Source organism: Fistularia commersonii, chromosome 10, assembly GCF_037954325.1.
Source record: "Fistularia commersonii isolate RoL2024-O1a breed Wild chromosome 10, RoL_Fcom_v1.0, whole genome shotgun sequence".
NCBI lineage: Eukaryota > Metazoa > Chordata > Actinopteri > Syngnathiformes > Fistulariidae > Fistularia > Fistularia commersonii.
The window spans coordinates 4647602-4664124 of NC_141293.1; the positions used below are offsets into that span (position 1 = coordinate 4647602).

The 16523-nt window shown below is 41.0% G+C and overlaps 1 non-coding gene across 1 annotated transcript; it reads left to right on the plus strand.

Moving 5' to 3' along the window:
- The first annotated feature begins 5093 nt into the window (after nt 1-5093).
- LOC147230162 (U2 spliceosomal RNA) lies at nt 5094-5275 on the plus strand. The gene has a single exon (XR_015106761.1). It is a non-coding gene; the product is annotated as a U2 spliceosomal RNA (small nuclear RNA).
- Nucleotides 5276-16523: the final 11248 nt, after the last annotated feature.

The window sequence follows — 16523 nt, forward strand, 5'->3', positions numbered from 1 at the left end:
AATGGCGGAGGAGCGCCGCACAGCCATTCTGCCTGGCCTCAGGGCCAGAGCGTAGACCTACTTGTGAGCATACTTCTAGCTGAGTAGAAAGTCATCACCGCGGACTTTCAAACGTCAGCGGGATAGCGAGCTGAGCCGAGCCGAGACGGTGGATCCGAGTGCTCGGGTGAATGGAGAGCGTCTCTTTCCCGTTTTCCCTTTCACCTTGACTGGCGATAGCTTAATGGCGAGAGGCAGGTGTTTGATTTATGACCATGGCGCCGGACAAGGGTTCTCATTGGCTCAAAAAACGGCTGTTGGTTTCCTGGCGAGAGACGACTCACTCACTTAAATCAGTCAGTCATCTATTTAGTTTTGAGTTTATTTCTTCAGCACGGACATCAACATGTTTTTTTTTTTTTTTTTGGCAACATCATCTCAAGTGTGCTCGAAGTGTTTACAACTAAATCTACAAGTCTGTTTATCTATTCATCATCCAAAAGCGGAGGTAGAGACTCCCTCAACGTTATGATTACATCTTCCTCTAATTAGTTTTGGGAATGTATCTACCTTCATGCTGTTAATGGACTTTTTTTTTTTTCTGGATTTAACATCTTGATGAATCCCTGTAAGATTTTCAGCCAGGCACCTCTCAGATAAATTCAACATTACCTAAAGCAACCATTTGATGCAGCTCCTGGAGATAAAGCTGTACCTCCGATTGAAGCTACGGTGATCCAGTTTGCAATTTTTATCGCACTAAACCCGGTTCCAATGTAAGAGAAGTCGGTAAAAGCATTGAAATCTTACCCGCTGCTCTTTGGTTTTCAGTTGCCAATATCAAACCGACTCTGCATATTTAGCAACGCCACAAAGAAATTAAAACTTCGAAATGCTATATAGAGCCAAATAGCTTCCCAGCCTGGGAAATATCATGAATAATAGTGTTACACTGCTTAGTCAGACGGGGCTCGTAATATTCTCAGCTTTTTGTAAAGCACGGTACAATAAGGCCATCATATGAGCTAAAACCAGAACCAATTTTCTCAGATCTGGGAACTAATCCAGATTCTTTTTAGAACACTTGTTCTCGGGTCCATTGGGCTGACCTGATGGAGTGGCTGTTTGAGATCAGTGTTCAGATGTAGCGTAAAGCGTAATTTCTCAGCGACCGGCCAATGTATCGCGAATGCCAACCCCGCGCGTGACATCGACACCAAGGCGGCTGCCTTCGACTGAGCTGCCGCCGAAAAGGCCGGACCCCTGGTGAGACAAAGAGGAGTCTCTGTAATGAAACATCGATGTCCTTTCCAATGACCATGAATGGTAAGAAAGTTACAGTGCATTGTTGATTGTTTTCTTTTCGCCTGTCGGTGACATAAGTAAGTAAATAAAAAAAATAAAAGGTTCTATATCAAGTGTTATGGAGCCTATCCAAGCTTTCATTGGACAAGAGGCGAGTGTACACCCGGGGTCGATTGCGGGGCCACATACAAAGCACATTCACATTTCGTGAAGAGACAAACAGGCATTCACTCTCTGATTCTTCTTCTTCTTTTCCTTTGGCCTTTTCCCTTCAGGGGTCGCCGCAGCGAATCAACCTTCTCAAGCTAACCCTATTTTCTGTATCCACCTCCCTCACACCTACTTACTTCATATCCTCTTTCATTACGTCCATAAATCTTTGGTCTTCCTCTAGACCTCCAGTTCCAGCATCCGTCTACATGACTCAACCATCTCAGTCTGGCTTCTCTGACCTTCTCTCCAAAACATCTAATAAGTGCTGTCCCTCTGATGGACTCATCCATGATCCTATTGTCAGGCAGCCGAGAGGAGACACGGCTGGGTCCCAATTGAGAATCAGTGCCAGCTGCAGCAGCGGCCAGCTGTCGCTAATCAACATCTCCATAAAGAGCAGCGGCACGCCCAGCCTGGGGCTGGAGAATTGTGACTCTGCTGCGACTCTTCACCTAACCCTGTTTCTCGGCTCACCATCTTGCCATTGAAATAAAGCGATCTGATTCCAGTCCTGGTGGTGTGGTTCCCTGCCCGAGTCCACCTGGCCTGTGACACCTATCCATCCTCGTCACTCCCAAAGAGAACCTCAGCATCTTCAGCTCTGCAACCTCCATCCCTGCTTCCTGTCTTTTCTTCAATGACGCCGTCTCCAAACCATACAGCATCACTGGTCCCACCACTGTCTTGTACACCTTTCATTCTGGCTGATGGTCTTTTAGCTCAAAGTACCACCCATTCTAACCTGTTTCTTTACCTCTTTCCACACTCTCTGTTGCTCGGGACAGTAGTTGAAATCCTCCAACTTCTTGATCTCCACTCCGTTTCCTCTCATTCACACACATTTATTCCGTCTTGTTGCGACTAACCTTTATTCCTTTCCGGAGCATACCTCCACCTCTCATAATTTCCCTCAACCTGTACCCTGCTCTCTATACAGATCACAATGTCATCTGCAAACACATTCACTCTCTAATTCAATCATAGTAATAATGATAAATAAATCGGTGAATTCATATGTTAATTCAAACAGGAGACAGAGAAACCTGTAAATTGCAATTTTGTAACTAATAATGCTGCAACTTAAAAGAGGCCATATGAACTATGGAGTGAGGGCAATACATTATTTGTCTCTTTACTGTAATTTCAAGACAAGCTGCTACTTTCAAACAGCGATGCAATTTATGGATTTTTGGGGGGCTAAACGAGCTTTATGCGGCCAAAACATTTAGCCTTGTCACATCAGACCAATGAAATTACCGTTAAAATTCTGAAGCTGTTCAATTCCGACACTGAAGAGGACGACTTTAATGGTTCTTGCGCACATTATGCATGTGAAATTAAATGCCTTGAATCTCAATAGTTTGGAAATTACTGTATTTATTTTTTATTACTACTTTCAAGGATGAAGTAGAGAAATGAACTGGGGATGGAGCACTGCCAGACTGAAAAAGATGAATGTGACAAACAAAATGGAAATCTCACGCAGAAATTTAAAGTCGCTCAAAGGTGAAGTTTCCGACAAAAGTCCAAATTATCTGAAGAAATTTAGATTTTTTTTGACAAAAAAGCGGTTTTCTTCTTTGGGTCTGATAAGGTACACGGCCGGAAAGTGATTGCTTTTTTATAAATCCAACTCCAAATTGAACTCACAAAAAGTAAATCAAACCAGGGACCCTCCCGTGGTGAGGCTTTTCTCAGGATACACAGTGTCACCCTGGCTTACAAACGCTCCTAATCACAAACAAATCAGCCTACAAGTTTTTGATCAAATTTTCGAAATCGAGCTATGAACAAGCCTTGGTGCATGAATCAACAAAGTCTCTGGCTTTCCACTGTGTGGCATTGCAGCGTAGCGGCAATCTTGCGTGTAACTCCACATTGTTTACATCGTTCATCGCCGTGTCCTCCTGTTCTAACGCTTTTTAACTTAGCTCTTATTACGGCTTCCAAAAAAAGTTAAGAGTGCTAGTGATAGCAGTTTTAAGAAGAAGTTAAGAATGACAGTTGATCTGAAGGAGGAAATAATTGCAAAATGTGAGCATAGTGTTGGTGTTGCAAATCTCTTCAAGCAATAAGACGTGGCTGAGTCAATCATCTGTACAATCCTCAAGAACAAACATGCGCTAAAGACAGCTGCTATGGCAAAAGGGGAAATGTTGGCCGACAAAGCAAAGGTCTCAAGTCTTAGAAGTAGAAAATTGATTGTTAGTTTGGATGAATGAAAGACAGCTAGCCAGAGATAGCATTAGCAGAGTGCATGTGCTGGCAAGGACAGAAAAAACACCGGAAACACAGTAATAAGTAATTTTAACTCTAATTTCTTTCTGTTTGTCTTGCCACAAATAAGCCCATAAAAATGTTTCAAAAGAGTGCCGTCAGTTTTTTGGTGCTGTAAAACAAATCAATGCGATTTACACTTAAACATTGATTCGGTTCATCCAAGAGTCATTTGTAAGCCAAGGTTCCCATGTATATTTAAGTATAATTCATTGATTGAGTTTCAATGATGCGATAAATAACCAACATGTCAGATCTGGGAAATCTCCCGTGTGACTGAGATATGGGGATTTTTTCATATATTCTATTTCTTTTCTTTTTTTCCATGTCAAACCAATTATGCAGAGCGTTTGGCGGGGAAGATCAGTTAACCCAGGAAACATGGACTAACAGCAGTTGTCTGAATCCACGCCCGCCTATGCTTAATATCATGAAAGGTGCCTTTGAAAAACTGCTTCTTGCTCTTTCCAGCGCCTCGCACAGCCCTCCCCGACTCCTCCTTCTCACGCTGCGTCTGAATTAATCAACGTGACGCGTTGTCATTGTGGCCGACTCCGCTCCGCGCACCATGAAGGTCCTTGCCTTTGCTCTCCTGCTCCATGTGGAGGGGCGAGGGTCCCCGGAACGGATCAATACCACTCAATAAATCCACTTCAAGTGACAGCCGAGTTGTGCCTTTTGAGACCAAAGTGGCGCCGACTCACTTTAATCAGAGAAATGTGTTGGTGACGCTGTGAGCGGGTGAAAGCAGGTTCTTCCTATACAGCATTTTTCCACATGAATCACCAGTTCTATTTTCTGGCTTAACAAATCGGTTGCGCCGTTCAGCTAAATTATTTAGCAGTTAGCTTGTTGCAATTAATCCGCTCAGTGGACACCAAAAGGAGGAGCTGACTGTTAAAAGTCAAAAGTCGGGCCAAAAGTAATATTAAAGATTGATATTAACTTCCAGGAACTTTTTGTAAAAGTTCTGAGGAAATCGTGAATCGATGACTCAGGTAGAAATTTAATTACTCTAATTAAATTTGCATAATAATGGTTGAAAAATTCTGAATACACCTTTTGTATCGTATCTAGTTCAATAAAATCTTTGACAATCCACCCGGATAATCTAATTTATATTTCGCACAAGATATAGAGGAGTTCCACAACGGTGAATACTCAGGAGTCAACCGCCCCCTGCATCGCAGCCTCAAGATTCTTCGGTGAAACACTAATAACTTCTGCCAGGCACCAGCCTGTTGTGTCGTCACCAGCAAGAACACCCAACCGACTTTCCAACGAATAACCTTATCATTTTTTTTTTTTTTTATATTATATTCGCTTCTCGGCCTTTCGGCTAAGATCAAGTGTAGTATCTGTTCTTATCAGATTAATATCTGATTCATCTCCTCAGTGGGGACCGTATATTGAATTGCTTTTTGGAGCGAGGAGATGGATTTGCTCTGTCCACTCCGCCCACCTATAGGGTATTGCAGTATCTCTGCAGGGGGGAAAATCAAGATTCAAGATTCAAGATTCGAGATTCGAGATTCAAGATTCAAGATTCAAGATTTGAATTTGACTCTGTAACAACAGGAATGCAGAAGTCTGCAATTCAGCTCCAATCCACACTAACAATGCTAGAAGAGCAGGACTCTAAATGCTAAATTCTAAAAATGTACTGAAAATGATTTCTTAAAAAAAATGCTTGGACATTGCCGAGCGAATCAATGGTCACAGTATTTAAGACACATGTATCAAACTCCCACCTTGTCATTTTATATGGCCCGTGAGAACGTTGTCTGATTGTCTTAAAATAAATAAGTGAAATGCCCACAATTCGGCTGAATATTGTTACCGGCGAAGTGACGGTCTCCCGCCATTGGATTGCGGTGTATTCACATCAATGCCAATTTCAACAAGTGGAATTGAGAAATACAAATGATCCCGATACGTCCAGGAAGTGAAAAGTTGATGCAGATGGACGGCTGTTTCAAGAAAGATGGGAAGGCAAATACATGTTTGTGCTTCAAGGAGAAAAAAAACGTATGTCTTTTGTGTTATGAGGCAGTTGTCAAAGAGTACAATCTAGGTCTGCATTTTGACACCAAACACAAAGGTAAGTATGCTAACATTAGCCTTCCTGATCAGCAACAAATTCCAAGAATCGAAAGCCAAATGGCAATGGCAGCAAAATGTGGTTATGAAACCTGCTTCCAAAAAAAGTGCAGCAGTAAAAGCTAGCTTTGTAGCAAAGCAGCTAGTAAATATTTTTTTTTTTTTTACATCAATGCAAATGCATGTGTAACATTATGGATTTGAATGAGTCCTTCAGAGTTATATAACATTAAGGAGTAGTTACATGTATGAATGTAATCTTAATTATAAGTATCTTAGTTGATACTGTATATTTACTGTTGCTGTTACATGTGGCCCTTTGAGGGCAGCCATTACGCTGATGTGGTCCTTAGTAAAAATTAGCTTGACACCCCTGTGTTGTTGAGCAAGACACTGAACCCCTAACTGCTCCCCCAGTGCGCTAGACAGCTGCCAAGTGCTCATGGTTCATCCATGATGGGTTAAATGCAGAGAAGGGATTTATAAATTATGGATGTTTCAAAATTTGTAATAACCATTTCATGAATTTATGTCTTTTGGGTACTTTGATACAAACCACCGTATTGTTATTCTCATGGTCATTATTTCTGTGTTTGATTCTGAGTGGTTTGATGCATCGCTAATTTGGACAAGTTTTTACTTCTTTTCTTTTAATGAAGTATCTTGGGTAAGGAGTGTAGAATTTAGTATAGGGGAGTGCTACTCACCAGGGATGCTCGTGAGATGCTGATCTCCGGAAGCAGAGTTCGGCGTGGGAAGAAACATCCTGGCTCAGTTTGCCCGCAGGCTATCTTCAAGACTGTACATCATATGATGGGATCTAAATAAGAATAAAAATTAATGCGGCCAGGGAGGGCAACACTTCCCTCTTGGGGGTACAAAATTAATCAAAAGAGTTTAAAGGGTCCCTGTTTGGGGAATATGAACACAGGTATGATGAGGGAGGCCACTACCCTTCACCCTCGTATCCCTCTTAACGCCGCCCAAATGTGGACTTCAAGTTCTGCTCTCTGTCACAGACACCAGAGCGTCGTCTGCATAAAGACAAATATGGACTAAAAATGAATAGAGAAAATCCACAAAGGGCAGAATATATCTGGGGCATCAAAGAGGATGCTGATCTCCGGTAGCAGAGTTGAGCGTGGGAAGAAACATCCCAGCTCACTTTTGCCCGCAGGCAATCTTCAAGACTCTACATCATATGATGTTTTAAATAAGAATTAAACATTTATGCAGCCAAGGAGGGCAACACTTCCTTCTTTGGGGTACAAAATTAATCAGAGGAGTTTAAACTTGTGTGAGTGGTACATTAACAACACTTGCAGATGAATATTGGACTTTGGGAAAGCGTCCCTTTCTGGTGAATATGGACATGGGTATGACAAAGGAGGCCACTGTCCTTCACCTTCGTACCCCTCTAACTCCACCCAAATGTGGACTTCAGGTTCTTCTGTCTGTCACAGACACCAGGGTGTCATCTGCATAAAGACGAATACGCCCTGAAAAAGAATAGAGAAAACCCATAGAGGATATAATATATCCTGGGCAATATGATTTGGGCATCGTGGAGGTTGATTGATAGAGAGGAGCGGGGAGGCTTTCCAGAGATTAGATGTTTTAAACGCAATTCAATTACCTCCAGGCCCGCAGGAAGTGTAGGACGCAGTAAACTTTGATGGCGTCAAGGTTGATTAAAGGATGGGACGACACGGTTGTAATCAGTGACATTACATCGTCACATTATTTAACTTGTGGTCATATTTTATGCTATTTATGCCTGGATAAATATTGAGGTGGTTCAAGATAATATAATTCGGTAATAGGAGTTAATGCAGCAATTAGTCACAGCTGGATGTTTCCTGTAGCTTCACGTCATCCCAAAAATTGTTGATATTTAGCGCAGGTGTCGAAACTTTATCTTCCGACACTCCTCCTTCCTGATGTGCACCAAGACAGCGGCGATGGTGGAGATGAGTGACCGCTGGAGGAGGTGGGCGTGATCGATACAAACATGAGGCAATTAGTGTAGCGCTCGTATATCTTTAGGGAGGCGGGTGTAAAAACTTGACGATCAAAGTGGTGGTTTCTCCATGCAAGTATTAATGAGGCACCTGTGCAACCGCTGCAATGTATCGTTAAAGACACGGCTGAAAAGAATTTGTTGAAAACAACCAAAAAAAAAAAAACCAACTCCTCCATGTTCGAGAATACTATAGATCATTTAGAAAGTTATAGAGCTGCTTCATCTTATTTCACACTTCAGGATTCTTTTTCTGAAATAAATCCATCCTATTCTATCTATCTATCTATCTATCTATCTATCTATCTATCTATCTATCTATCTATCTATCTATCTATCTATCTATCTATCTATCTATCTATCTATCTATCTATCTATCTATCTATCTATCTATCTATCTATCTATCTGTCCGTCTGTCCATCAGTCTGTCTGTCTGTCTGCCTATCCATGCATCCATTCATCTATATGTATACATTGTGTTTGTACCTACCTGTGTGTGAATGTGTATACACATATACACATCCTGTGTGAGTGTGTGTGGTGTGTGTGTTTTCCCCTATCTCCTTGAAGACCTGACAGGGGTTGACGGGGTTTTTACCACACACAGAAGCGTCGGAGTCCAACGATCGAGTCGTCCTGGGGTGCCATGGCCGTGCAAACACCGGGACGTTCACCATTTCAAACATCCAGCGCGTCGCAGAAGCAAAATAAAGATGTTTATCATGGTAAACGCCTGACAAACCAACTGCAACAACAAAAGGGATGATTTTGCACAATTGTGGGTGAAGAATTCAAAAATAAAACCCTAGATCCTGAAAAACTGCTAATTTTGAGCAGATGCCTGTGGGGAAGAAAGACAGAACTTCACAGAGACACCACTGCGACAACAGTGCAACCCAAAGAATGTTTCCCGGTGGGGTTTTTAATTTCTTTCAGGATAAACACCAAATAGCTACAGAGTTGAAAGTTTCTGCAAAATTATTCACAAAACAACAACAAACTGTGCTAATAGAGCCATTTGATAAAAACGGCTCAGCTGTTATCAACATATGCTGGGAATGATAATAATAAAGAGAATAAAACTGCCACTAAATCAAATTATATCATTATTTAGTCACAATATAAATCATAAAACAAATAAATTATCTTTTTTTTGATTGCGTTTATTTTTTATCTCAATTCTGCTTGATGATAGGCCACATTAATTGCAGAAATATCAAATTATACTTTAGAGAGGAGGACTTGTGTCATAATATAATTAACTATTTTATTTGCAATGTTTTGAGAGATTGATGCTCGAAACAAATCCCCAATTCCAATCAAATTTCTTAATTTTAGCCTGTTTGTTATTTTTCCCCAAAATGTTTGTGAATGTGTGTGTGTGTGTGTGTGTGTGTGTGTGTGTGTGTGTGTGTGTGTGTGTGTGCACGCATAGACACCACATGTATTTTGCATGTCACGTGCACATGTGACATGGGTTTTGATGTGTAAAGTGCAGGGGTGGGTTGGAAACGAGCATAACAGTCACCATGTGTTGCGCATTTGAAATACCTGTACATGTTAGTGCGCAGATATGTTCACAAATGTGGATACACGTGTACATATTAGCAATGCATGCGTGCTTGCGAGGTGTGATGCATGTGTGTGTACGTGTGGGTGTGTGTGTGCTGGGAAAGAATATATGTGAGTGGGGTGGGGGTGGTGTTTTTGCATGATGAACGTTATGTTCTCACTTCAATGTCTTTAACTGCCAGGTAAATGGCGAACATTCCCTTAAAACCCACATCATTTTTCATTGAACCTGGATCTGTATGTTTATCTAAACCATAGTTTGTATTTTTCACAAAATAGATGCTTCACCAGGTGGCAGTCCTGCAGGGCGGACAACTGCAGGTCCATCCACACGCACCTACATATGTACACAAATATTTATTTTGTTACTTTTAGCTTATATTCAGGTGTGCTCAAATGTCCGGAAATTACAGTAAATAAATATTTCCTGGCTTTTTTATTTTTTATTCTGTAAAACAAACCCAACAATCCCCCATGAGCGAGCACTTAGCAGGGGCGAACAGAACTGCTTTCAACATGTGCAGAAACCTTGGGCGGCCTTCTGCCTCGATCAGTTAAGAGACATTTAAGTGTATTTCCCTCAAACAAATATATATTAAAAAAAAAAAAAAAAAAAAGTGAAGGGTGTTGGGCACACAGAGGAGATATTATAAGAATTACAGAATTAAAGTTTTTTGCCAATATGAAGACCAGTATAAGTTTCACTTTATGAATTGAGAAAAAAAATAATTAATGGAATTAAAAAAAGTGATTTTTAAATGTTCCTCATCAATATCTTGATTTTTTCTGAAATTGTTCTCTTTGCCTTGATATTTTTCACCCTGTAAAACGAACACAACATTCCCTAATGAGCGACCGCTTAGCGTGGGCGGTAAGGAAAAAAAAAATTCTTTCTATTTGTGCAGGAACTTTGGCCGGCCTTCTGTCTCAACCGGTTACTAGAAAAGAGAGAGATATTCCTTTGATACCGGTGGAAATGAGGCATTTAAGTGTATATCCCTAAAAATAGATAAATAAACAAATAAAAAAAATAAAAACTAATAAAGGGTGTAGGACATGCAGAAAAATGATAATGATTAAAAATAAGAATGAAAGTTCTTTAGCACTGTGAGGACAAGTATAAGTTTCACTTTATGAAATTGAAAAAAAAGAATGTATGGAACTTTAAAAAGTGACTTAAAATCATTAATAAATGAAAGTTTTCCTCATTAATATCTTGATCTTCCTGTTATTATTAGGTCACTGTTGGTATCAAATAAAAATGCGCAAGCCTTTTTTTCCAATGTTGATGATTTTCACTTTAACTTAGTTAAACTGAAGTTAAAGCAATATATATAGTGGTTCCTTTATTTTAGACGTCAAAAAGTAATTGCGGCTCCCAGTGTTTCCTTTTCCGAAGAAACCGGGTCCAAATGGCTCTTTGGGTGTTAAGGGTTGCCGACCCCTGGTATAGATGAACAGGAACGATGAAAGACATCACAATCATGGAGCGTCCAGAAAGAGGAGCAAATGGTGGAGCTGTGGGGAGAACAGTCCAACCTGGACCATGTCAACACCAACCCAAGCAGAGAAGGAGAACCGATGGAATGGAGCAGCAGAGGCTCTGCAAATACCCGCTGAAAAAAACTACTTTAAGAATCGAGTTGTATTTTTCCATGAGTATTTTCCAAATATGATCAACGTCTTTAGATGTAGGGTTTAGTCTCAGCCTTGTGTCAGTTTGAAAACTTTAAAAAATAGTGTCTGCAGACGTTCTCAGTTGTCCAGGTCATGGTGAATTATTTTGTCGGGGCAAACGGTATTGGATTTTTTACTTTTGAAGACGTTTCACCCCTCATCCCAGAGGCTTGTTCAGTTTTGATGACCTGTGGGGAGTTTCCAAATATAACTGCCAGGGTTTTGGGCAGGTCTAGGTTATGGTGGCTTGTTCTGTAGATGGAAGAGTTGATCTGCAGAAACGAGGTGTAAGGGCGTTGTTATGCTAATGTCGGTGTGTCGTTTATCGGGACAAAAGAGCAACATTCATTAGAGAAAGGCAATGTCTGTATTCTGGCCGGAGAAGACAGGTGGTTTGAGAGAGGAGTCAAATAAGCCAAAACAGAAAAAACTTCTCTAAACAGAGGAGGGGGCCTAAGACAGAACCTGGAATCACTACCAAGACAGACCAGGACCTTCTATGCACTCCAAACAACCAGGAGAGATCCACCAGGAGAACTAGCCCCTAGTATCGTCTACGTCACCAACGTTGTACATGTGGAGAAATTGACAATAAGACTGAGTTTTGGCTTTTCTTTTGACTTTTGAGGTTTCCCTCCAGATAATCCCACAAAAGTTGCTCCTTTGTCCCAACAAATGACAACCCAATCAGCATAATGACCCCCTCAGACCTAGTTTCTGCCGATCAACCTGCCCAAAACCCTGGCAATTATATTCAGAAATTCCCCACAGGTCATTAGACCTGGCGAAGCCTCTTGGATGAAGGCTAAAACATCTTGAAGTTCGCAGAGGACACCACAGTGATAGGACACATCACCGGCGGAGACGAAACAGCCCGCTGGGGGGAGGTGGCCAATCTGGGGAAGTGGTATGAGGACAACAACCTCACCCTCAACATGGAGAAGACCAAGGAGATGATAGTGGACATGAAAAAGGAGAGGAGACCACTGTTCCTCCAAGGTCTTGAGGTTGAGAGGGTGAACAGCTTCAAATACCTAGGTGTCCACATAAGGGAAGACCTCACCCGGTCCCTCAACACCACGCAGATGGTCAGGAGGGCTCAACAGTGGCTGTACTTCCTAAGGAGGCTGAGGAAGTTTGGCATGTCACCTATGATCCTAAGCAACTTCTACAGCTGCATTGTTGAGAATATCCTGACCAGCTGCATCACAGTGTGGTATGGCAGCGCCAGAAGCCTGCAGCAAGTGGTAAAGACCGCAGAGAGGATTACCAGAACCCCACTGCTTTCTCGACAAAGCATCTACCATCGCAGAGTCCACAGGAGAGCTGCCTCCGTAGCCAAGGATCACGCTCACCCCCAACATGGACTGTTCACACTGTGTACACTGTGTACACTGTGTACACTCTTCCTATCAGCACATATACAAATGCACTGCGGACAGAAAAGTAGGAATTTCACCGTACATATTTCTACACTGAGCATGTGACAACACATGCTTTGAATCAATTCAGGTGAAGAAATTCATGTCCAGTCGCCACGACCAGAATATATCAACAAGAATATACCTTCACCTGGATGACTGAGAACCTCCACAGGCATGTTGCAGCACAATTTGGGATGACCGCCCTTCGACGCATGCACGAGTTGGAAAAGGCAGCCAGGAACCTCGCAGACAACAGCAACTACCTGCGCTTCCACCTATGTCATCGATCAACTTTTCCATTTACATAACAAACCACCATAAACTAGACCCGTCCAAAACCCTGGCAGTTATACCCGGAAACCCCCCACAGGTTATTGGAACTGAAGACTCCTCTGGGATGAAGGCTGAAGCGTCTTTCTGTAAAGAAATCCAAGTCCGGTTACCACGACAAGAAGATTTCAACAAGAATTTAAAAAGTAGTCTTTAAATGTGAGCTTTCCGCTGAGTTCACCTCGAGTCTTTTTCAAAGTCTTTAGACGAACGGGCGGCATTATGTGACTATTTTAAGAAAATGACGTTATACAGAAAGACATCCTACCATTCACTCTCTCCTTCACGCAGTGCAATTCAGTCTCCGATTGATCCGCTGCATGCTTTTTTGGAGCTGTTTTTTTTTTTTTTAGGACACGCGGTATGGCCTCCCTCTGGGAATCGAACCGGGGCGCTTCCTGCTGTGAGACTCCAGAAAACGAATTCCCTGAAGTCATTTCGAGGGAGAAAGTAGCTATATTCGGCTAGCCCTATTCTTCTGTGGCACTCCGGGTCACCAAAACTGCAAGCAGGGGCAGCGTTGGCTGTCCAGATGTGTGTAAGGCTGGAAAAAAAATCTGAACAAATGAGTTATTCCAGCCTCCGCTCAGTCTGCAAATAGTGAACAGTAGCTACTATATAGCAATTATCATGGGATGCAGTTTTAGCAAAATGATTCTGTCCGCGAGCCAATAGAGTGTGACCGAAAATAGGATTGCTTTTTGTTTTGTGAAGATTGCATTTTTTTTTTTTTTTCCCTCCCTCGCACACAAGAACCGGCGTCAGCAGCAGGACCTCACGTCACAGTCCCGTCGGAGTTCCTCCGCCGAAAGTCCCTCAAATCTGCCGAATGCAGTGTTTCTGCCGACGCAGCTTTTTTTGTTTTCCCGTGAGTTTGCGGGCTGTTTGGACCGGATGGGATTTCAGGTAGCTGGCCAGGATTAACATTTATAATTTATCGTGCAGATTTTCTGGTAATTTGGCAAATTATTGATGTCAGTTCAAGTCAGATTTAGTTTACTTCATGACAATTTAAATTTATGGCAAGACTTAACTCTTCGACATTATCTACAGAAAGCCAGATTCCCCCGTGAGCAAGCGCATAGATTCAATTTAATTTCATTTTTTTAATTTCATTTTTTTTTGGCATCATTCCATTGATTAGATACTGACTGTTTGCTGATACTGAATATCATTTTCGAATAATGCTTCTAAATCTTACTGGTGTTTCCACACCCCAAAAATATATTTAAATACAGTATTTGCATTAAAAATATATAAACATATAAAATAACAATCAATATTAATCATTATTACATTTTTAAATATTTGTATTAAATAAAAATATGAATATATTAAAAAAAAATATTGTTATTTTTCGTCATTTCTTGTGAAAATAAAAAATAAAAACACTATAAATATATAAAATAAATAAATATAAATAATATATACACATGTGATAAATTTAGTGGTTACTTTTGATAATCACATTCTCCTAATGAATGAGTTTGCTATTAATATTTTGTCAAATATATTCTTACCTGTACTGTTTCCGCTGACCTTGTATCCATGCAATCGACATTTCATTTTTCCACCCACACAACTCTGTCTGAGCCAGCGTGGGCTCTGAAAGACAGAATAGTGCCTGACGGCGGAATTTTAGGAGAAGAATGTGCAACCTTTTGAAATTGCATAATTGCCACCTTCTATTCCATTGCCTCATCTCCGTGACGGAAGTTACGATTAGCGTCGCACGTGCAGCCAAACCCAGATGAGGGGACGCGTTGCGGGCGCCATCTGGCCTCGGGACGCCATCATCCTGTTGTTATTGTTGCGGCGGGGTTTGAGGTCACACGCCGGACACTGCTGCACTGAACCGAAGAGAGGCGGCGGCAGTTCCTCGCAACCTTGCTCGCGTAGGCAGCGGACATAAAAGAAGATGCAGCGGTGTGCCAGCTGCTAGCAACAGAACAAAAAAAAAAAAAAAAAAAAAAAAAATCCATGCTGGGATTTCATTGTGGTCCAACACAGTCAAGGTAACAGGAGTGAAAATGTTGTTTTTATTCTTTACATTTCTATTTAACCAGCCCCTGTGTTGTTGTAAGGTATAAAAAAACAACATCACCGAGCATCGCTAAGCTCTCGGTGCTACTCCGCTCGCAGCTATTTAGTTATTAGTTAATACATCAGCCTAGAACGCCGCGCTCGGTCCTCCCGCATAAAGAAGACGGACGAGGTGATGCGGTCGCTGTCGGATTATTATTTCACTATCAGACATATCCGATATGTGGTGCTCCCGGTGCCCGATCTGTTTTTTTTGCGGGCTTTTATTTTTACAGCTGCATCCCTTGCAAGTCTGACACTTCTTCAAGACTGGATGTTTAGAGGCCAGGCTGCCGAATGGCCGCTGCAAAATCTTCAAAAACAGTGAGGTGGTTAAAAAAAAGGAAGAACGAAAACAGGGAATTTTGTAAAATTGATTTGTTCTGGAAGATCCTGCGGACTGCTGCTTCCTGCTTCTGCACCTGACCTCGAATAAGCAGCAGAAAATGGATGGATCTAAGGATCTGACAGACAATAATTTAGAATTTTTTTCTATTCATTCATAACTGCATTGCTTATTCCGCAATCGGGGTTGCCAGGGTGCTCCAATTTAACCCAACTCTCATTGAGCGAGAGGCGAGGTTCACCTTGGATCGATCCTGGGGTCTCATTAAGAGACATATAATCATTTACTGCATGTTTTTGGACTGTGGGAGGAACCTGGAGAACCAGGAGGAAACCCATGCAGACAAGAGAAGAGCAAAAAGAAAAGAAAAAACCCTTGTTGAAAGCCAACCAGGGACTTTTATGAGAGAAGCACTAACCCCATTTTTTTCCTCAATTTTTTTTTTTCTTATATTTAGTTTTCGTTCAAAGATTTAATCTTATTTTCAAAAGATGTTTTTGATTTCAAACTGCCAAGAAATTTGCTAAAATATCTACGTATGATAAACTAAAATATTTCAAAAAAAAAAAAAAAATTGACTGAAAATAAAATCTAAAATTTTGGTGAGTGAATTTAAAAAAATGACAAATTATCTGTTGAAAATTGAAAAAAAAAATATAAACAAAGGAAATAAAATCTGAAAAAAAAAAATCCCTGCAGGGATGAAGGATCCAGCGTAAAGTTTAAAAATGCTAAATAGTTAAATATATATATATATCTATATCTATCTCTCTCTCTATATATATATGTATATACCTTTATATGCATACATAAAAAGCATGAGAGAAAAAGCAAGAGAATGAAGAGTTCTTTAGACTTTTAAAATAAAAGTCAAAACAAAGTCTTCCTGTTAAAAATAGCAGAAGTTCTCCTTTAGTGTTTTAGTCAAAAATAATGTATTCAGTTCTTGGGTGTGAGAAATAAAGCCTGCTTTATTTTCTGAAGCCGCCCTTATTTTTATTTATTTTATTTTTGCAGACGTTTGATGACACCTGAACTTAGACGACTTAGCTCCTTCGCCAGTATCTCAGAGCTCCCAGTGGGATTTTTAACTTTTCATTTTTGTTAAGGAAAACGCACCGCGCCGTCCCGTTCCCATGTTGCTTTTCTTTTCTTCTTTTTTTGCAAAGAAAAGGAAGGTACGTCAATGCAGCAAAA